At 40.0% G+C, this 22,029-nt stretch overlaps 1 protein-coding gene across 6 annotated transcripts in view; it reads left to right on the top strand.

The window, feature by feature from the left end:
- Positions 1-22,029, top strand: part of GRHL2 (grainyhead like transcription factor 2) — a 160,175-nt gene that overhangs the window by 4,008 nt on the left and 134,138 nt on the right. The window contains exon 1 of one of the 6 annotated variants that reach the window (XM_087447569.1): positions 2,178-2,201. The exons of the other annotated variants lie outside the window; for them this stretch is intronic. The gene's annotated coding sequence lies outside the window, so the exon portion shown is untranslated. Of the gene's footprint in view, positions 1-2,177; positions 2,202-22,029 lie in introns of those variants that run through there. 6 annotated transcript variants of the gene reach the window in all.

The following is a 22,029-nucleotide window of genomic DNA, read 5'->3' as shown; positions in this document are numbered from 1 at the left end:
GCCAGGAAACAGAGAGTAAATGGATCAAGAGGTAAATACATAACAAATTAGATAATGATAAGTGCTATGAAGGAAAGCAAAGCAGGTTATAGGGATTGAGAATAATGGGGAGCTGTTTTATATGAGGTGGTCAGGGATGGGCTCTCTGATGAGACAACCTTTGAGCAGAGACCTGAAGAAAGTGAGAGATCAAGCACTGAAGATTCATGGGATAAGAATGTTACAGGCAGATGGACAAGTAAGTGCAAAGGCCCTGAGGTGGGAGAGTTAGCATATTCCAGGATCATAAGGGAGCCCAGTGGGTGAACCAGAGAGGTAGAGAAATAATGGTCCCTTTAAGTAAATTAACATAATCTTTTCTCTACCTAATAGTCCAGACATTTGTATACACTCAAAACCAGACAAAATTATGCTTATAAATGGCCGTGGCAGTCAACAGGTGAGTAAATAAAGAATCAGCTAATACCTCCAGTCTTGTCTTTTTCCTTCGTATCACCAGTTTAATGGTTAGGATCCAGTGTTCTCGTCCATACTGTGGATTAAATCCTGCATGCCCTTCGTTTGGGAATTAATAAATGCACATGTCCTAGAAGACCCCTTGGGAATTAGAGCTGAAGAAGAGGGACCAAGTACAGATGGTGTTTGCGCTGACACTCTTGATTCCCCCAAACTCTTAATTTAACCTTCCACTCTTCAGCCGCTATCTCAGCCGTTTAACAGGAGCCTCCAGCAAAATAAGGCTTGTCTTTCCTGCCTTCCTCCTGTCCTCCAATTTCTGCATCCATCCGAAAACATAGGCTTGTCCATTGTGTTTAGAAGTGAGATGCTGCAAACAGTGTGCTTTGGTTAGTTTCACATTTTCAGTGAAGTAAACAAATATACAGGTAGAGTTAACCTACTTGAAAAATGAGAAAATGCTAGGCAACAACATGAAAATCTGGAATGATTTTTAAAAAGTTGAAGATAATTACATATGTGCTTAATAATAGTAAGAATCTCCGTAGGAATCCTTTAAATCACTGCTGCCCAAACTCATCTGATTACAAAAATATCACCAGAGGCACTTAGTAGAACTACAGATCCCTGGGCCCCACCCCAGAGCTGTGGAATTAGATTCTCCAGTGAGGGGCCAGGGCATCTGTGTTTAAACAATGTCCAAGGTACGTTTTATGATTGGCTTAGTTAGTGAAATAATGCTGTGAGTACCTAACATTACTTTACATAATAAATTCAATTTATATGCAGCTTCTCAGGTGTGTATGCAGTGTGTAAGTGAAATGAAATGTGGGCTTTATTTTATGTTTGTTATTCTCCTTTCTGATATCATTTTAACTTGGGTTTAAGAATTCTTAGGTCTTCTCCTAATGTAGTTTGCTTTCATTGTTTTGCTGAACTGCCCCTTCTCGAAGAATGGGGTCAGTTTGAGAGGTCATATATTTCCAGATCTGCTAGAAACCTGATTTTGAGTGATATTATCCATGTGGGCCTCTGCTAGGCCGGTAGCTAAGGGTCAAGCTCAGATTGTAGGCTGGATTCCACCCACTCGGGAGCTGGGATGGAGTTAGAAGGCTGACCTTGTCCTGCTCCAGTTTCACATTAGAATCTCAAACTAGTGTTCATTTTTGGGAGCACAGTTATGAGTTCCGATCTGATGTTGGTCCCTGCTGAAATGACTTAATGGGATGATGGTTGCAGTTTCATTTCTAGGTCTAATGGTAGCTTTAAGTATTACCCTGATAAGATGGTACTAGACCTTCTGTTGGCCTGTCATTAGGTCGTGTTTTAAACTGGCTGCAGAGACCAGGCCATCCAAATGGGCCCAGTACCATCTGATTTAAGGAGGGTTAAAAGTAAGTGCTGGAAGGGCGGGCCCGGCCTGGTGGTGCGGCAGTTAAGTGCTTGCGCTCTGTTTCCGCCGCCCGAGGTTCGCAGGTTTGGATCCCGGGCGCGCACCGATGCACCGCTTGTCAAGCCATGCTGTGGCGGTGTCCCATATAAATTAGAGGAAGATGGGCATAGATGTTAGCCCAGGGCCAGTCTTGCTCAGCAAAAAGGGAAGGATTGGCATCGGATGTTAGCTCAGGGCTGGTCTTCCTCACACACACAAAAAAGTAAGTGCTGGAGCAGTTGCTGAAGAGCTGTAGCTGGCAATATCCACTAGACTCTGCAAAGGCAAAGGCAGAGTTGAGACAAGTAGCCAGGTAAGTCAGACATACCTAGAAACATTTAAACAACAACATCCAAAACCCCGAGAAGTATTTGTTTGAAATCTATAGATAATTTAAACAAGATTAATATTTTTATGGTAGGTTATTAAATCTAGTTTTTAAAAAGTCTTAGATAAGCAAATACTGCAGTTCCTCTTTGTGACTTTGATATAACTAGGCATACATTTCTGGTTATAAAATGAAGAATTTGGTTAATTAGTATTTTCCCTCTCTCTTACTTCCTCCCTAGTCTGAACCAACATTTTTCCTCCTTCCCTTCCTCCCTTCCTTCCTTCCTTGGTCTGTATCTGGATGCCGCTTTCCTGATTTTTATTTCCTCCCATATTACTTGGTGGGAATTGACACACGCAGTTTCTATGCATAGAGATAAATGGAAATCTGATTTACGTGTTGTTTTAGTCAGTCAACTTTGCTGTGTTCTTTTAGCATTTACAGCAGCAGCAGCCCATCCTTGTTACCTGAGCCAAGAGTTAAGATGATGGCAGCAGGTGATGTCACCCTATCTAATTTAAGTCAACTAAGTTTAAGCTTGGAAAATATTTACTTTTAAGTTTTTCTTAGTATAAGGAAAGCCTTATCCTAAATTACCTAGGGCCCTCACTCATGATCCCTGGCATTCACATTGGGGTGCAGACACTCTCTTCTTCAAAAGGTATTCAAGAATTCCTGCTCAATTACAAAAACTAGGTCTAAGCTGAAATACGGTAGCAATTGGTTTGGCAAACTTGTCCAGGAAAAATTCCTTAGCGAGCAGCAACAGGCTGAATAGGAATTTTTGCTTTGGCCCGGGAGGACGAGAGGGTTGCTTAGTAACAACAACATGCACCTGGGAGTCCCTCAGACGGCTTCACAGGTCTTCAAATGCAGGCCCCAAAACTCAGATTCACCCTACCTTCCACCTGTGCTGCGCATTTCCATCCTTTAGAGAAGTCCCGGCTACTCAGTTCAGACCTATCTATCTATCTATCTATCCATTTATCCAACCATCCATCCATCCGTTACCAGGAAATTATATTTTATGCTGTGAGTTTTTAAGTGATGAATGGTAAAAAGGACTGGACTCTAATGGGTTAAGTGGGATAGAAGCAAGAAAGTATCTCTCTGGGGATTTACCCCCAACTCCCACTGCCATTTATGTTGGGAAGAGAGTTAAGTGTTTTAGCTTGATGTGTTTTGGTGAGTAGCAAGATTAAAGCTATATTATTTATAAAAAAGGCACATTTTGATTTGCCATATACAATATCAACCAAATACACACGTTTAAAGTTCTATATAAAGGACTGGAAAAGTTGGTACATTTCAGGGGATTTCTAGGTCCCTGTAGACAGTAAGTCGGGGTTGTGAGATTGTTCGTGCATTTGAATGGGCATTCAGTGGAAAGCAATCGCTGCCTGTGGTGGATGAAGAGCCTTATTTTACTTTGTAATGAACATGGCAATGACCTTTGTGGGAAGCACTTTTAAAGTGATCTGGCTTCACATTCACTCCCAAGGAAATGCTTCCTTTACAACTGTGAATGCAGACACCCTCCAGAGCAGAAAAGAAGAGCAAGATTCCCTCGTTGCTTCTCTTTATTTTGGTGCCCGCTTTTCATCCCAGCACTGAATGTACAAATATAACTAAACCCCCAGGGCTGGAGTCTCCTGTTTTTTAAGGCCCCTGATTTAGATCGGGGTTTTAGAAAAAGGGGAGAGGTTGAAGTGAAGGGGAGAGGAATGGAGAAAGAAAAAGAGAGCGAGAGCAGGAAGAAACTCTGTTTTAGTCACTGTTGAGGTGCCAGCATTTTCTCGGTTGAAAGAGAGTCGCTGTGCAGGGCTTGCAGAGCTGGGGTCTAGCCATGTGGGGTGACATGGCTATTTATCTTCCTGGGGAATCGATACTGCTTTTAACTTGAAGCCTGGGGTCCTAGAGCCCGGACGAGCCTTAGAGATCTTACAGGGCATGTGAGTAACCAAGCGTAGGATTTGGGACTAAAAGTTTGGTTTGAGGAGAAAAGTGCCTTACATTCTTTCTTCTGTGTTGCATGTTAGGGTTCTAAGTATGAGTTGAAAATCTGAAGTTTTGATTAACTTGAAAAAAATATGCTGCTTCTTTTGGTAGGGAGATCAGGAACAGGGGATGCCTTGCCTTTTGATTATTTAAAATATGAACGTGAGTATCTGAAATACCTGTTTCAGATTCTGATAGCATTACTGTGAGTTAGAATGGACTTTTCTTCCCACACACCCCAAATCATTGTTTTTAGTTCTCAGTTCAGTGAGCCCCATAAAATAACTGCTGTCTGTTCTTGGATCTAACTTTTCAAAGAGGCAAGAAACAAAGGTAGCTTTGCTTCTTTCCTGTATTGCCAATAAGATAATTAACATAAGATCAGAGCATTTTCTTTCATTATTTTTCATCTGTAAAATGATGCTGAACTGAATGATCTCAGGATAATCACCTGCTCCAACACTCTGTGAGTCCCGTTCTCTCCCTCCAGAGGGGTCTGGGCTGGTGGCAGCTCGCAGAAAGAGTGATGGATGTTAGCAAGATGGGAGAGTACAGGGCACAGTGGGACCTGCTCCCCTCCCGTGCCCTTTCACTCCTTTACCAAAATAAAAGGTGGTCTGACTAAGACGACGAAGAAACAGACTTCTGACAGGCAGGAAGAATTCAGAGGGCCACATGGAATTCAGAAGGGCAGCTGGGTGGTAAAATCAGTGGTTCACTTAGAGGACCCCCGCACAGACTCACTGAGTTGGTAGATAAACGGGACAAGAAAATCCACGAAAAAGGGCTGGCAGGTACTCTGGGAACTCTCTTCCCAGAGAGAGCCCGGAAAGTAGTTTACTCTGGGCAAATTCGTGGAGTAAGAAGAGTATCGGAACAGATGGAACACTGAATAAAATTTAGTAAGCTGAAAACCTCAGGCAAGTGGGGCAACTTCTCCTTCTCTTCGCCTTCTCTTTCCCCTTTCTCCCTCCTCCTTCCCTCCTGTTCTCTTCCCCTCCCCTCCTCCTCCCCCTTATCTTCCTCCCCCCACTCATCCTTTTCTTCCCCGCTCCTCTCCCTCTCTCTCCTCCTCTCCCTCTCTCTCCTCTTCCTCTCCTCCATCCTTCCCTTCTTCCCCTTCAGCCTCCCCACTTCCTCCTTCTCTGTTCTCCCTTCTCCTCCTTCCTTCTTCCTTTTGCTTCTCCGGCTCTGCCCCCCTTCCCTACTCCTCCTCCTCTTAATAAAACATATTTCAGGGACACCCACTGTCAGACAATATTGCCAAGCCAGTAGTTTAGTGTTCATAAAACATATTAAATAATTTAAGGATAAGAATAGCATCTGTGGTTTCACTTCAATTATAAAGCAATATATTATTTCACTTCAGGGCACACAGTGATGTTCATTTGGGTTAGGAATAAAATCTTTTCTGGTATCCTACTGTGTTAGAAGATTTAAAAGTCTCTGAAGTCTATTTTCTGTGAAGCCAGTACTGGTAGCAGGACAAAATGGACTGTACCCCCTGGAAGGTTCTCATGTTGGAGAACTTTTGATAGATTACAAAACCCTTTAAGTACATTCATGCTTCCAGTGCAGACCATGATTCTTTACCTGCTTTGGAGTCTTGGTGTCTACTTTTAAAAATATGTGTATCTTACATAGTTTTGAAACATTTTTTAAAAGGACTAGTGCTTCAATAGAAATATGGTCCAAGAACATGAGTAGACAATTTACAAAAGCTAGACAAGTGGCTAATAAACATATGAAAGAATGTTTAGCTTTATTAATAATCCAAGAAATACAGATTATAGAACAAGGAAGTTCCACGTTTCCCTGTAAAATTGGCCAAGGTTAACAAAACTGGGTTTGGGGAAAATACATTTCTAGAAGGATTATAAATTATTACAAACTTTATGGAAGGCGATTTGGCAAAACCTGTTGAAATGGGCCCACCTGTTGACACCGGAATTCCAGTTTTAAGGATTTATCTTAAGGAAATAATCAAGGATATTAATTGTAGCGTTATTTTTGAAAGTGACAAATCAGAAAAACCCTAAGTGCCCGGCTACAGAGGATTGATTTAGTAAATGACAGTTCAATGAGATTATGGGATACTGTACAAGGATTATGAATCATATTATGGAAAAATATTTAATGACATGATTCAGTAGACTGTTTATAGGCATAGAAAATAAATAATAAATAATAATAAGAAGAAAACCATAGTAGATTAACAGTGGTTTGCTCTCTGCATGGAGAAATTATGGGTACTTTTGTTTCTTATTTGTGCTCTCCGTGTTTTTCTAGTTTGCTGAAGTGAGCTTGTTCTGTTTGTAATTAAGGAGAAAATTTAAAGGTTATAAATAGTCATTCTGCCATGGAGACATTTAAAAATAACACACACATACCACCCTAAATAAAAGGGGAAAGCCTGACTGCTTGCTTGTTCCGGGTAGAATTTGTCTGATCCTCTGCTGAAGTCCCTGCCGCCCTCTTCTTGATCCAGGCACGCCACCGTGTGCTTCTGTGCTGGCGGGCCACGTGGGCCTTCGCACTATGCCTCCCTCCTCTGTGGATTTGTTGGGTTTGTGGCTCAACAACTCTGTCTTTTTGGATTTGCCCAATTATCAAGTCCAGCTATTTTTCAAAATAGCACGAATAAGTGTAGGAGTTTCCAATCTTTGTATAACTCGAAGCTGGGGAATGACTAAGAAGAAGAGAAACTTCCTTTCTTCCACTCAGTAGGCTGCATGCGCCTGCGAAGTTTCCCTGAGAGAAAATTCTCTGTAGGCGAGGCCGCCTTCCATACCATCTCAGGCCCCGCCTGAGTGTTCTTGGGCGAGACTCCTTGGTGGGTCCAGTTGTATTCAATCTTTTGGAGGCGTAGGGAGAGCCCAGAATATGACTCCCTTTAAAAACAAAAAGTAGTTGTAGGCAAGGTTGAGTTTTTATTATTTTTTTAATAATTTACTTTTTCCATAACGTAGACTTGCTTTCCCCCGGAGGGCCGAGCGTGTGACTCATCTACCTGCTTCTACAAGCTGGTACATAGATCATGCCAGACGCGAGCTGGAGTCTGTTAGTTAAGCTGTATGAGATTGCATCACTGGATTTCCTGCAGGCGTCTTTAATGGAGGCTTTGTTGCAAATGTGAAATTATTTGCTTATCGACATATCCGAGGAGCATCCACATCAGGGAACAAAAAGTACACGATGTGAACTTGAGGGAGAAAATGGCCTCCCCAAATCATTGAAGTTGCCAAAATTGTGTCAGGAAAAAAAAAGGGAGGTTTAAAAAAGTGGAAATGAACTTGGTAAATGTGAGCAAAACCAAAGCAATGTTTGGCTGTGGGAATCCCCACAGAGTTTGTGAAACAGGTATACTTTTTGGTCGAGGATTCAAAAGTGAAATTTGCAGTTGCCCCCTTCTTTCCTACCTCTCCCCTCTCCATACTTTTCTTCTCATCGTGCAGAAATTTATCAGATCTCAAATACTTTACCTTACATTTTCAAAAATCATTACTTAGATATTCAAAGTCTAAATAAAGTCATCCTTGCAGGGCTTGTGGGAGGGAGATGAGCTAAGGGCTACAACTGGTTCCTCTTTTTATCCTGTGTTTATCTTCAATTTTAGTAAACAACCTAAAAGCTGCGGTTTGTATTCTATTCAGCCACATGAAACCACAAATTTGTTTTTTGAATTTGCCCACAAATCTTGGGACACAATTCATTGATCACTTCCGGTATCCTGAAGTTGAAATGAACTGGGGTAGCACCTGTAGCCTTTCTCTTCTCTTTTCTCGTTTAAAAGACCATATGCTTTTTTTGTCTTCCTGATCCTTCCTCAACAATGAAATACCTATGTGGTCGCTACCGGGACACGTTTAATCACAAGCTGCAAGTTTTTCTACTGCAGCATACCCACGCTTGGCCAGCTGAACCAAATTGAATGTGCTATTCAGAGCTTCCAGGACTAGCCAGATTTTGTTGTACCAAATATTCCTGGAATATGGAGAAATTTGAAAATGTGCTTATGATTCTGAGATTTTTATTGTGCTGAGTATTTGATGGATTATTTTATAAATCACTGTTTTGAAGCATTTCTGAATGAATGCTGCTTTCAATGCTCTCTACCAGGCTGACTTTTACTGTAACTGTTTTATGATACAGTTTTATATTGGCATGTGTTTTTTTTAAGCACCGTTTCTTGAGAAGGCTTTTTTTTTTTCTGATAATGAAGACAATATATGCTCATGAGGAAAAACTGGAAACTAGAGAAAGGTATATAGATGAAAAATCACTGATAATTCCAGGACTCTAACACTTTATGTATTTTCTTGCAGTTTCTAATATGTGCATGCATATGAATGCTGTTATAAAAGCCACTCTGTGCTTTCCACTGAATGCTGTATTATTAGCATTTACAATCCCTTAAATATTCTTCCACGTGGCATTTAAAGATGAAATCTACCATCTCCTATTTTTTCTGTTTAGATTGTTTTATTTTTTCATTATTATAAATCATGCTAATACAGTACATAAACCTTTGTGTCTCTAGTTATTACTTTAGAATAGATTTCTAGAAGTATAAGAACAAAAGATATAAATAGTTTTAGGTTCTTGATACATAATTTGAAAGTGAATTCTAGAGAGATTGTAAAAATTTATATTTTCTCCCAACAGTGTTTGAGAGTGTCTTTCTCACATTGTCTCACCTGCAAATGAGAATTATAATGTTTTTGTCAATTTGAAAGGCCAAAAAAAGCATATTTTTATTTTAATGCACTTTGATAGTTAGTGGGGTTAAACATTTTCTCAGCTGTTTATTGGTCATTTACATTTCTTTTTTAGTGAAGCTCTTGCTCTTGCCATGGGTACTACATGTGGCTGTGTTGTTGTATCCTGGACAGGGGGACTTGGGGGCTGAGATCCAGCTGTGCTTCCCTCTGGCTTCTGCCCAAGGAAAAAGGGCCCCTTCCAACGTCTGTACAGATGTACCATGTGGGTTAGCAGTGCTCTGTTCTTACTTTTCACTCCGTTTTTAAAAAATTGGGATGCTGATATTTTTATTATTGATTTATGAGAACTCTTTACACACCTACAATTATCAACCCTTCTGTCAAAATTCCGGTTATCATTTCCCCAACTTTTTGTTTATCATTTAATTTCATGATTTAAAAAACGTTCAGAGCTTTAAATTTTTGGATGTCAAATATATTGCTCTTATATGGGTGTGAGTACTTTCATTGCCTTCAAATGTGGAAAGTTTGAGATCAACCTTTATGGATTTAACTCATTAAAATTTTTTTCTTTATTTTAGCCTTATTTTTAAGGTTACTTAAGAGCCCCTTTAAAAAGTAATTAATTCATACTTAGTTGTAATAACATTAGAAAATACAATTACTCTCCAAACTACCACCCATGATGTTAACACTACTAATATTTTGACATCTATATTTTTACTCTTTTATATGCATGTACATACAAATATAGTATGTACACAGAGATGAGACAGTAATTTACATACTGTTTAGTAACTTATTTTTTTAATTAATATCCATCACAGATAGCTTTCCATGGCGATAAATGTGTTTAATGGTCCCATAGTTTTACACTGAATGGAAATATCCAAATTAATTTAACCATGGGCCAGCCCCGTGGCTTAGCGGTTAAGTGCGCGCGCTCCGATGCTGGCGGCCGGGGTTCGGATCCCGGGCGCGCACCAACGTACCGCTTCTCCGGCCACGCTGAGGCCACATCCCACATAGAGCAACTAGAAGGATATGCAACTATGACATACAACTATCTACTGGGGCTTTGGGGGTAAAATAAATAAATAAATAAAACTAATTTAACCAGTTCCCTGTTGTTGTAAGTTTAAATTTTTTCACAACTTTTTACGATTAAAGTGAATATTAAATGATTATCTTTATAGCTAAATCCTCACACACTTCTTAGTTATTTCGTTGAACTACCTTCCAAGGAATAGAAATTCCTCATTAAAAGGTATGCTCTTTTTAAAGGTATTTGGTTCACATTTCCAAATTGCCATCCACATATTTTCTTCTCATTAACACTCCCACCAACAGTGTATCTGAGGGAGAAAGAGTCCACGTTCCTTTCCCAACAATGCATATTATCCTCTTTAGTCTTTGGCAGGTTGATGGGGTAAAAATGGTAACTTGTTTTGAATTGCATTTCTTTTCATTTGCTCATATTATATTTTCTATCTAAGAGAGCTATATGTTTTGTTTTGTTTTTAATAGATATAGTATTTTGATATCTTAAAAGGTCTTTTTGTGGTTTTGTATAGAGTTCAGCGCCAGTAAAAAGAGTTTATTAGCAGAAAGTCCAGCCATGATCTCTTCTCTCAGTACAAGTCACTGGGTCTGAGAACTGTTCCTAATTCACAGCCCCCATCCTTTGCCAATGAAAACAATGACCCAGGTCTGCACTCAAGCTCCCTAATCAAAGACCACAAGTTCGGGGAACTTAGTCAAGGGATGGAAGTCCTTATCTCCAAACAGACTGGTGATGACTGAATTCAGGATGAATCCATCCAAACAACAACAAATGAGTGGTTCCCACACATATGTACTCCACTTTATGGTTTATTGAGTACCTATAGGCCAGGCACAGAGCTGGGCACCATGCCAGGGGCTGAGACCACAAAGATGAAACAGACTACTAGTTTAAGGTCTGAGAACTTTAAACAATATAATTAGAAAAAAACATAACTTAAAAAAAATGCACATTTACCTTCCATTCTTGAGGTAATTAGTTGTGGGGAAAGTGGAGACAGGTCCAACATAAGACAAAATAGTGCAAGTCTTCAAATTTTCTGCTTTATTTTGATTTGAAAAGACCTGCCACTGTTTTTCATTTCTCAGGTTTGGTCAGGCTTTTATCCATTCACTATTTTTTTTTTTTTGCCTATTATTAGCGGTTAAGAAACACTTTGGTTGTTTATCTAAATCATAGGGCTATTTAAAATGGAGTCACTTTTCAAAGATAAATCTCCAGGGCTCTGTAATTAAACTTTATATTAAAAAATTCTTCTAGAGCTACAGGTTAAAACATCTGTTTGTATTCTCTGTCACATGCATGTTGCATGTAGCGTTAAAGGTAACATCTGTGGAAACTAGCAATTTATGGAAGTAATTTGGTACTTTTCTAAACTGAGATATAACATTAAAACATCTACAACAATTAGGAGTTTATTTTAAAATTAAAAGAGTTGGTGGCATTAGAGCTAGCTGCATTAATAAGGAACTCATTATCTAGGCTGTGAATTATCGATGCTGTTTTCTTCAATCTCCCTCTAATGGTTTTAGATATATAATTTTTTTCTCCCTAGAGATCTAACAGAGAGGACATGAAAAGGAAAATTCAGCTTAATTAGTTTGGCTACTGATTAAGGGAAAAAAATATTTAATTCCAGTAGAAGGTTGAACTCATTATTTTAAATACACTCTTCTATTATCTAGGATTTCATGTTATACATGCTACACTTTCCCCTCTGTTTTCAAATCTTCTTGAAGAAGTAAATTCAAGGATTGCTTGCTTAGGAAGTCTATCATTTGCAAGGTACAAAATTGCCTTCACCCATGAAACCTATAAAGAACTATGCCAGTGAAGGGCAATCTTTAGGTAACTGGTCATATTGCATATTTCTCTCTTTTTTGCAACCTAATCTATAATATAAGTATTTGTCTATGATTTTATGAATTTTTTCTGAACATTTTAATGGCTGCAGAGCATTATATGCTGTGGATTTACTATTATTCAATTACATTTAGGTTACATGTAGATTGCTATCATAGTTTTCACTATTATAAAAATCCTCAGACATAAAAACTGTCAAAATTTTTAGATCATTTCCTAGAATGAATTTCTACAAGTGGAATTTACTGGATTAAAATTCACAAATATACAAAATATATATTTCATTATACAATAACTGAAAATTTGGAGAGGAAAAATAAATGCCACTTTGTAATTCTTTCCCCTACTACATTCAACAAAATTTTGACAGTTTGTTGAATAGCCTCTGGATGTGTTTCTAGGTATTATTTCACATATGAATGTGCATATATTTGAGAGTTTTAAAATATTTCACTTGTTTTGTTTTTTTTTACAGAAATGATTTTGTACATATTGTTTTATGATTTTGATTGTTCCATGTTAATAATACAGAATCACCTCTTTTTTTATGTTCGTAATATTCCACAGTATGCATATATAAGTGACTAAAGGATAAATTCATAGAAGTGGAACTTCTGGGGTAGAGGGTATGCATACTGAAACCTTAGACAGATTGTTCTTCAAAAATGCTACTTTAGTGTATACTCCAATTAATGTTGAATATGCCCATTTCTGCCTACCTTCAAGGCAATGGATCTCATCAGTCTTTAAAATTTTTGCTAACATGAAAAATAATATCTTATTATTCTCTTAATTTACATTTCTTTAATTCTTTTCAAATATATAAAAGCCATTTGTATTTCTTTTCCTGTGAACTGTCTGTTATGTTCTTTGCTTATTTTTCTATTTTGTTGTTGGTCTTTTTTTTTTAACAGCTTTATTGAGGTATAATTGATATACAAAAAGTTGCACATATTTAATGTATACAATTCGATGAATTTGAACATATGCAAACCACCATGATACCGTCACCACAGTGAAGGTAATAGACATATCCAATGCCTCCCAGAGTTTCCTTGTGTCCGTTTGTGTGTGTGTGTGTGTGTGTGTGTGTGTGTTAAGAACACATAACATGAGTTTACCTTCTTAATAAAATTTGAAGTCCATAACACTGTATTGTTAACTATAGGCACTACGTTGCATAGCAGATCTCTAGAACTTATCCATCTAGCATAATTGAAACTTTAAACCCATCGTATAACAACTTCCCACTTCCCTCTCCTCCCAGCTGCTGGCAACCACTATTGTATTCTCTGCTTCTATGAGCGTGACTATTCCTCATATAAGAGGAGTCATACAGTATTTTTCCTTCTGTGACTGGCTTATTTCACTTAGCATGATGTCCTCCAGTTTCATCCCTGTTGTCAAAAACGGCAGGATTTTCTTCTTTTATAAGGCTGACTAATATTCAATTATAGGTATATATAGATATATAATATCTATGTATATATATCACATGTTCTTTATCCATATATCTGTTGATGGACACTTGGGTTGTTTCCATATCTTGACTATTGAATAATGCTGCAATGAACATGAGAGTGTAGCTATCTCTTCAAGATCCTGATTATAGTTCTTTTGGATATATACCCAGAAGTGAGATTGCTGGATCATATGGTGTTCTTGGTCTTTTCTTGATGAATTTTAAGAGCTATGTATGTACTGAGAGATTAGCCTGTTGTCTACCAGTTTGTTATTTGTCTTTGATTATGTTGTGTTTTTGCTCTGCAGAGATTTTTAATTTTTAGGTAGCCAAATTCATCTGTTTTCTTAAATAGTTTCTAGGTTTTATGCATTGCTTAGGAAGGCTTTCTCTCTTCTAAAATTACAAACAACCCCTCCTCCAATACAAACTTCTCCCAAATTTTATCATTCTATGATGTTTATGATTTCACATTCCCGTTGACAGCTTTGATCCACCTAGAATTTATTTGATGAAGAAATGAGGTAGGATTCTTACTTAATTGCTTTTCTACATGGCCACCATATGTTTTGGTGCCAATACTATTTATTGAATAATACATATTTTCCTCACTTATTTGAAATCCAGCCCTTATCATATATTAAATATCTATGTGTATTTGGGATTATTTCTTCACTCTATTCTGTTCCATTGATCTACCTTTGATGCTTCAGAAGCAACTATCTACCTGCCTATTTATTTATTTATCTTTATAAAACGTTTTAATATCTGAAAGTGCCGTGCCATCTCATTACTCTTCTCTTTAAAAATCTTCCTGGTTATTTTTGTATTTTTTTAAATATAAACCTTAGAATCAGCTTCTATAGTTCTCAAGAAATCCTGATTTGGGGGTGGGAAGGAAGGGAGGGAATACATTAAATTTTATGGGTAACTTTGGTATAGAGCTGATTTCTTATTAATAGTGTATCTTTCTATTTCAGAATAGAGTGTCTCTTGCTCCATTTGTTTAAATCTTCTTTGATGCTCCTTAGTATCTTGAAAACATTTTCCTCCTATAGATTTTGCACTTTCATTGTTATGTTTATTCAAAAAATTTGTTTGCTCAAAACAATGTTATATTTCTGGTACCATTTTAAGTGGGGTCTTTTCTTCCTTTATATGTTTTAGCTGGTTGTTTTTATATAGGAAAGGTATTGATTTTTCAAATGTTATTTTGTATCCAGCCACCTTACTTTACTGCCATATGTTTGTAATGGTTGTTCAGTCGATTCTTTTGGGCGTTCCAGGCATGCTGTCATAGTGTGTGCAAATGATATTTATTCATCTCTTCCAGTTTTTATACCTTTTATTTCATTCTCATCTCTAATTGTATCAACCTATCACTATAGAACAATGTTAGCTGATACTAACAGGTGTGATAGCGGACCTCCCTGTTTAATGTCTTTCGAGTTTCAGCATTAAATATGATCTGATCTTTGAAAAACTCTTGGTTTTATATGATTGTATATCTAACCACCCAACTGGACCCCTCTCTTCTAATATCTCTCTATCCATCCATCCGCCCTTCCCCTTCCTCTCTTTTACTGAATCTCAAATTGTCTATTAAGTAATTATATTGTCTACAGATAATGATTACTTTTTCTCCTTCTTTCCAGTATTTAGATTGGTTAAATCTTTTTCTTTTATTACATTGCTCAGGATGTCAAGTACAAGGTTGAAAATTAGGATGGCAGAGGACGTTCTGTAAAGGAAGTGGTTTTAATGTCTCACTTTTAAGTTGTAAGGTACTGTAGGTTTCTTGGCCATCAAGAATGATTTTCATACTGGCTTTTTTTCTGTTATTTTCTTAATGTAGTGATATCCTTAGAAAAATTTCCTAATTTTTTTCCAGAACAATCTTGCATTCCTTGGATAAGCTCTATGTGGTCATGACATATTTTTAAAAAATATATCAGTAGATTCAGTTCATCAATATTTTTTTGAGGATTTTATATCTATATTCATCCCAGTCCCACTGCTATCTGGTGGTGTGACCTTGGGTAAATTATATAATCTCTCTGTGCCTCAGCTTTTCCTCTATAAAACGGGGATCATAGTAAGAGATCTTGCCTCCCAGCATTGGAGTGAGGTATACAACCTTTAGAACAGCCCATGGTACATGGTAAACACTCGGTAAATGTTAGCTATCATTATTATTGTTGTTGTAACTGACCCTGGTCCCTTGTTTTCTGGATATCTGTGTGTGTCTGTGTGTGTAGGTGCATGCTATCTTTGTTGCATTTTGATATCCATGTTATGCTAGCTGATTAGAATAGTTGGGAAACTTTCCATGTCTTATTGCGTTCTGCAGTAATTCAAACAATGTTGGAATGATCTATTCCTTGAAGGTTGCCTGGGCCTGGTGAAGGTCCTTGACTAACCTTTCAATTTCTTTTATGCTTCCTTTATCTGGTCAAGCTTTCTACTTGAGGCCAAGTTTTAGCATTTATATTTTCCAGGAAATCATCAGTTTCAGATCTCTTTTGTATCAGTGGTTATGTCTTCTTACTATTTCTTTATCAAATTTCACCTCTCCTACCATCACCTTCACTGCAGCCCCACCCTTACACACACACACACACACACACACACACACACACACACACAGGACAGACAGCTCATCACTGCCTTTATGGAAATTTGACTTGAAGAATTGGGCCACAGTAGATTAAACTTGTACAGTGATTCCTGTGGATAGAACTGGGACTAAAAGGTGAAAATGAGATTTTATCTCAGTTTAGATAAAATATACAAAAGTTTTTGTGTTAGTTCAAATTCTCTAAGAAGCAGTCACCAGGATGAGATTAAACCGAGGATTTTCTTAAGCGAATGCCTGTGTGAGGGGGTGTAGAGAGGGTGCTAGGTAAGCAGGAGCTCCAGGCCCTGAGGCAAGTCTCCCTGAGTGGGAGAGAGGAAGGGGAGAGTGGGTGGAAACCTCTTGCCTGCCCAGCAGTCTGAGCAGGCTTCCTCAAAGCCTTGGGAGTCCTCTGCTTGCTGCCATCCGAGTTCTGCATCTGGTCTGAGCTCAGTCACTGGCTGGGGCAGTCTGTGGGGCAGGGACCCTTGCAGTTCTCTCCCTGCAGCTGGAGATCTGCAGGGCGCACTCGAGTGACTTCCCACCAACGAGAGCTTTCTACCAGGGGAATGAGTAGCTTTGTAAGGTAGTGATTTCTCCTTACTAGAGATGTGTAGGCACAAGGATGTTGGGTGTGGGGAAGCGGGGGGTGTTTTCATTTGAGGGAGAGTCTCAACCTTTAAATACCATTTCTGCCCTCCTTCCCCTCATCCTTGTCCTCAACTCTTCCTTTTCCCTTTCTTCCTCTCTCTTTCCTCTACTCCCTGCTCCTCCCCCTTCTCATCCTCCTTCCTTTCCTCTCTCCCTTTCTTTTTTCTAATTTATTTTTTATTGAGGTAACATTGGTTTATAACAGTATATAAATTTCAGGTGTACATCATTATATTTCGACTTCTGTACAGACTACATCGTGTTTACCACCAACAGTCTAGTTGCCCTCTCTCCGACTCAGGGTCAGACTTGCCTCAGAGCCCAGGGCTCCTCACCGTCCCCAGCACCCTCTCTACACCCCCTCACACAGGCATTCCCTTAATAATGCCCGTACACATGTGCCCTTCTACCCCTCTCACCCACCCCCTGCCCCCTTCCCTCTGGTAACCACCAATCTATTCTCTGTATCTATGGGTTTGTTGTTGTTGTTCTTTTATCTTCTACATATGAGTGAAATCATACGGTGTTGGCTTTCTGCATCTGACTTATTTCGCTTAGCATAATACCCTCAAGGTCCATTCATGTTGTCGCAAATCCTTTCTTGTTCTTCTCCTCTCTCCGTCTTTCTCTCTACATACGTACACACACACACTCACATATGTGATTGAGGCGTGTGTAGTTAGTTGCTTTTCCTACTTCATGAACTTTGTTTACAAATAAAAATGTCTTTTAATATTGAAATTAAACAATTCAGCACCCCTCCCCTCTCGCTGCCCTCCTCTTCCCCTCAGACTGCCTTTCTCCTTGCTCCTTCTCCCAGGGTCCTGTCTCTTCATTAAGCTCATGAATCTAGCTGCTTACTTAGGTCAGGGTTTCAGTCCTGCTTACAATAGAGTCAGGAAAATAATACTGTGAAATGGGGCCAGGAAGCCTTGACCTTTCCTGCCCTTTCTGCTTTTGCCGCCCTTTGCAGTCACTGTTGAAAACCAAGGCGTGTTGTTTGTTGGTCACTAAGTTTTCAGGTTTCAATGAGAGGCAGTTTAAGTGTTCTAGCACACGACCCTTTTTCCCCAAGGTGTGCCCACAGTGCTTGAGGCTGGGGCAGGAGAGCTTTCCAAACAGGTAGGGTGCCCAGGAAAGCCCGGGGATTGTACCCTGGGCAACCTGAACATCCTCTCTCCTTCAGGTGAGGCTCCTGTTAGAAACTCCTGGTATCTCTTGCCAGCTGATTGCTGTTGGGACCACTCTAGTCTAACAGAGATGGCTTAATAATATTGAGCCTTAAACTAATGTCAATGTTAATAGCTAATATGGAGATAATGCTTATTGTGACACAGGTACTAGTCTAAGTACTTTGCCTCTATTAACTCAATTATTTCTCAAACCAAACCTCTGAGGGTTGATGAGAAAATGTGGGCACAGACAGGTTTTGCTGTCTTCCTCAGCAAAAAGAGGAGGATTGGCACGGATGTTAGCTCAGGGCTGATCTTCCTCACACACACACACACACAAAAATTAGTAAAAAGAAAAATTGTATATATTATGTGAATGTATATGAATATGCATATGTATACATACATATATCTTTATATATACATACTTAGGTTGGGGTGGGGTGTGTATGATGTGGGTGAAGGGGAGTAGTGTGGGAGAGAAGAGGCAAGAACAGGAAAGGGAGGAAGACACAAAAAACACACTGTATATAATATGATCACATTTACCTGTCAAAAGGAGCAAGGAGGCGTCCTGATCACCTTCTCAGAAGGTTCCTGTGCCACTCGCCTGCTTCCTCTCACCAGGAGCCTGGTTGTTTAGTGGGGAAAACTGGCAACCATAGGCTGCCTCTAGGCTGCAGACACGGTTTCTATGACCCACATCATATTTTCTAGCACATATTTTTTTATTTTTATCAAAGAAATGTATTTGGTTTAGAATGTCAAATGCTACTAAAAAGGTTTGTGAAAAGTAGCAGTTTCCTGAGACCCACTCAGCTCCCTGGATTCTGGTCTCTAAAGGCAGCTATGTTCCACTCTCGGCCTCTTTCCCTTCTGACCTACCTCCACGCTCTCAGTAATAAATACTGCCATTTCTTGATCTATCGTGTTAGGTATTATCTATTGACTTCTGAAGATAAAATTCTTTTTTTTCCCCCAACCAAAATAAAAAATAGTGTTATTAATTCTGGTGTCTCCCAAGCAAGAAAAAAAAGACAAAGAAACCACCCTTCCCCCATCTCAGCCTCAGGTCCAGGTCAGGGGCTGCCAGTGCACACCCAGGGGCCAAGTCGGTCCGGCCATGGGCTCGCAGCCAGACTGGCCCATGGGTTTGGCTCTTAGGGCTTGGCTGGGAGGCTGCCTGGGGAGCCCAGGCCTGACTAGAGATCAAGGTCAGAGGTCTCGGCCATTCAGTTCTGGTGCTCCTGCTAAGGGAGCCAGCGGTCCGGTTTCAGATGTGGGAGCCAAAACCACTTAGTTCTGTGGTCCAGCAGAGACGGCCAGAGACCGAGGTTCGAGTTATTGAATCCCGGGCTGGGATCCAGGGTGCGCCAGACCACTCAGTACTGAAGCTCCACTCAGTACTGACCGGTAGCCAGTTCCTCAGCAGGGGCTGGCCGGTCACCAGGGCTCCAGGGCCACTCTCAGGAGCACTGCTGTCCAAGCAAGGAATGTCCCAGGCTGCTCTGGGGGGTGAGGCTGAGGCCTAGGGACGCTGTGCCTGAGATTTGGGGGTGCCTCCTTTGGGGCTCCCTGAAGTTGGCACCCCCTCAGATCTCCCCAGGCTCCACTTCCCACTAAGACCCTCAGAACTGAGGAGCCCAGGGCTAGGTGGCCTGAGGGCCAGGGACCCTCAGTGGGGGCGGATAAGGGGGGTGGTCCGGGAAGTCCAGGGGCGCCCATCACCAGAGCCGCTCAGGGAGGGCCACGGGCCCGGCCAGGGCTGGTAGCAGGGACTGGTCGCCACGCCTGCTGTGTTCTCAGGTGTGGGGTATGCCAAGGGGCCTGGGTGACGGACGCAGCTGGGCCCAAGCTGACGGGGTGGCTGTCCATGGCTGCGCACGCGCAAGGACCCCGGAGCCGGGGGAGGGGGGGGGGGGGCCGGCTGAGCAGGGTGGTGGTGTCCTCGTCTCCAGCACTGCCTCCAGTAGGTTCCCGAGAAAGCGTAAAGGAAGGGGAGGTCAAGTTTTCGGGCCCTTGCATTTCTTAAAATGTATTTTTTCTACCATCATACTTGATTGATAGTTTGATTAGATACGAAATTCTAAGTTGAAAATAACATTTCCTCGGAATTTCAAAGGCACTGCTTCATTTGTTTCTAGATTCCAAAGAGGCTGATCCTTTGCATTTTTTCTCTCTGGAAGCTTTTAAAATTGTCTCCATATCCTTGGTTTTCTGAAATTTCACTACTTTTTGTAGTTAGGTACTCCATGCACTATTTTTTTTTTTTTTTTTTTTCTCCATGGACTTTTTGATCTGGACGTTCAGGTCCTTCTGTTCTGGGGAATTCTCTAATATTATTTCTGTGATAATTACTTCCCGTTAGTTCTTTCTTCTCCTGTTACAGAATTCATATTCTTCTCACATTGGGCCTCTTGGATTAATTCTCTAATTTGCTCATATTTTCCCTACTGTTGTCCATTTCTTTGTCTTCTATTCTATTTTCTGGAGACATCTCTGTCTTTATCATCCAACCCTTCCATAGAACTTTTGCCATTTCAGTCATGTTTTTTTTAATTTACAAGATTCTAGCTCTCTCTCTCTTTTTACAGCCTCCTCTTTTTACTACATAGATGCAATAACTTCTCTTCGTTTTTCTGAGGATATTACATTTTTTTCTCTGTTCTCTGCATTGTCTCTATTACCTGAGGCTTGTTGTCTGTGTTTCTGTTGTAGTTTGCTTTTGTTGTATCTTCGTGATCCTTACCTCTCCATTGGGCTATTCAATAGCCCAGTATATTCAATAACTGAATGTGATAGCCACTCAGTAGCTGACTGGAAGCTTTGTCTGTGGGGTGGTGGGGAGGGCAGCAAACGACGGGCTTGCTGACTGGCTCATTTCTCTGGATAGTGATCAGGCAGTGAGCCTTTTCTTTGGGGCTGGTGATTGTCTTCAGAGAAGGACCCTCTGGTTATAAGTACAGGGATAGCATTTTGGAAACTGGTGAAGTGGGAGGAGTCTCATGGTTTGTTTGTGGTCCTTTCATTCAGTTCCTCTGTTTTCAGTCAAGGGCTCTGCTTTCTCCAACTGTGCTCGATACTCTCCAACTCAGGGCTTTTCGGGTTCACTATTACCAAAGAATTAACCTTCCATCCATGCTAGGATGTGGGAGAGGTAGATGCCCAGCTATTTGGGGTGGGAAAAGAGATCTGGGGAAAGGGGTGTTTATTCTTTTATATACTTTTAACCAATTCTGCCTTCAGCCACTCCACACACTGCCACATTCCGATGTTCCTAATGCTTCCAGCTCCTCAGCCTTTCATATTCTGTGGTACTGTTTGACTTCCTTCTTGCATGGCCCTCTGCATGCATTTCAGCTTCATCTTACTGAACTGTGCTGGGCCAGTTGCCACTCTTCTACGTTACATCTCCTCTTATTTAATTGATATCTCTAATAGACTTTTGTCTCCTCTCCCAATCCTTTGACCTGTGTGACTACCATTTTAATGAGGTTTCAGATAATGTGTTCAACCTGCCATATTTAATTAGAACTATCTCGGTACTATGAATATTGTTTTTCTTTTCTTCATCCAGTGTTCTACTTCTGGGACATTTATTATCTTCATATTTGTTCCTCTTTGTCTCTGATTATCTCTTACCTAATGACTCTATTTTCTCTCTTTCTCTTCTCCATTCACTGTGATCATCTCAAGCCTTTCCTCCTTCATTAATTCCATTTTCAGTTCTCTTGGTATTATTTTTTCTACTAATGCTATTGTTTTGGTCTTATGTTTTCCTAGCTATGCAATTTCTCTTTTTACCTAATTCTTTTGTGCTGTCAGCTTTGCACTTTTGTTTTATTGAATTCATGTTCTCATTATGTTTTATAATATAAAGCAATTTCTGGGCATTTTATTGTTTTTTAGAGGGGGTTAATTCAATTTTCCTATGCATGCTCTGTTCTTTCATTATTTGTTTGATCTCCTGTTGTATTTTTTGCCCTATTGCTACGCCATTTCTATTTGACTTGTTCATGCTTGACATGTTCTGTTCAAACCTTCTATTGTTGTGATATAGTCAAAATGAATTGTTTCTTTCTGTCTTTCCTCCATCTGAGACCTCTTTGCATGCCCTTTCAAGGCCAGCTTGAGGCCTGGACGTTTGAAGATGTGGCAGGGTGGAAAGGCTCAGCTCGGCCCTGTGTAGCCTATGAGTGACTTGGTTAAATGATCTGTATCAAGTTCACTCTACATCTGTAGGACAGCGTCCTCTTCCTGTGTGTG

The sequence above is a fragment of the Ceratotherium simum genome, chromosome 23, assembly GCF_057802395.1.
Source record: "Ceratotherium simum simum isolate JZ-2026a chromosome 23, ASM5780239v1, whole genome shotgun sequence".
Lineage (NCBI taxonomy): Eukaryota > Metazoa > Chordata > Mammalia > Perissodactyla > Rhinocerotidae > Ceratotherium > Ceratotherium simum.
This window is presented reverse-complemented; position numbering and strand designations above follow the sequence as displayed.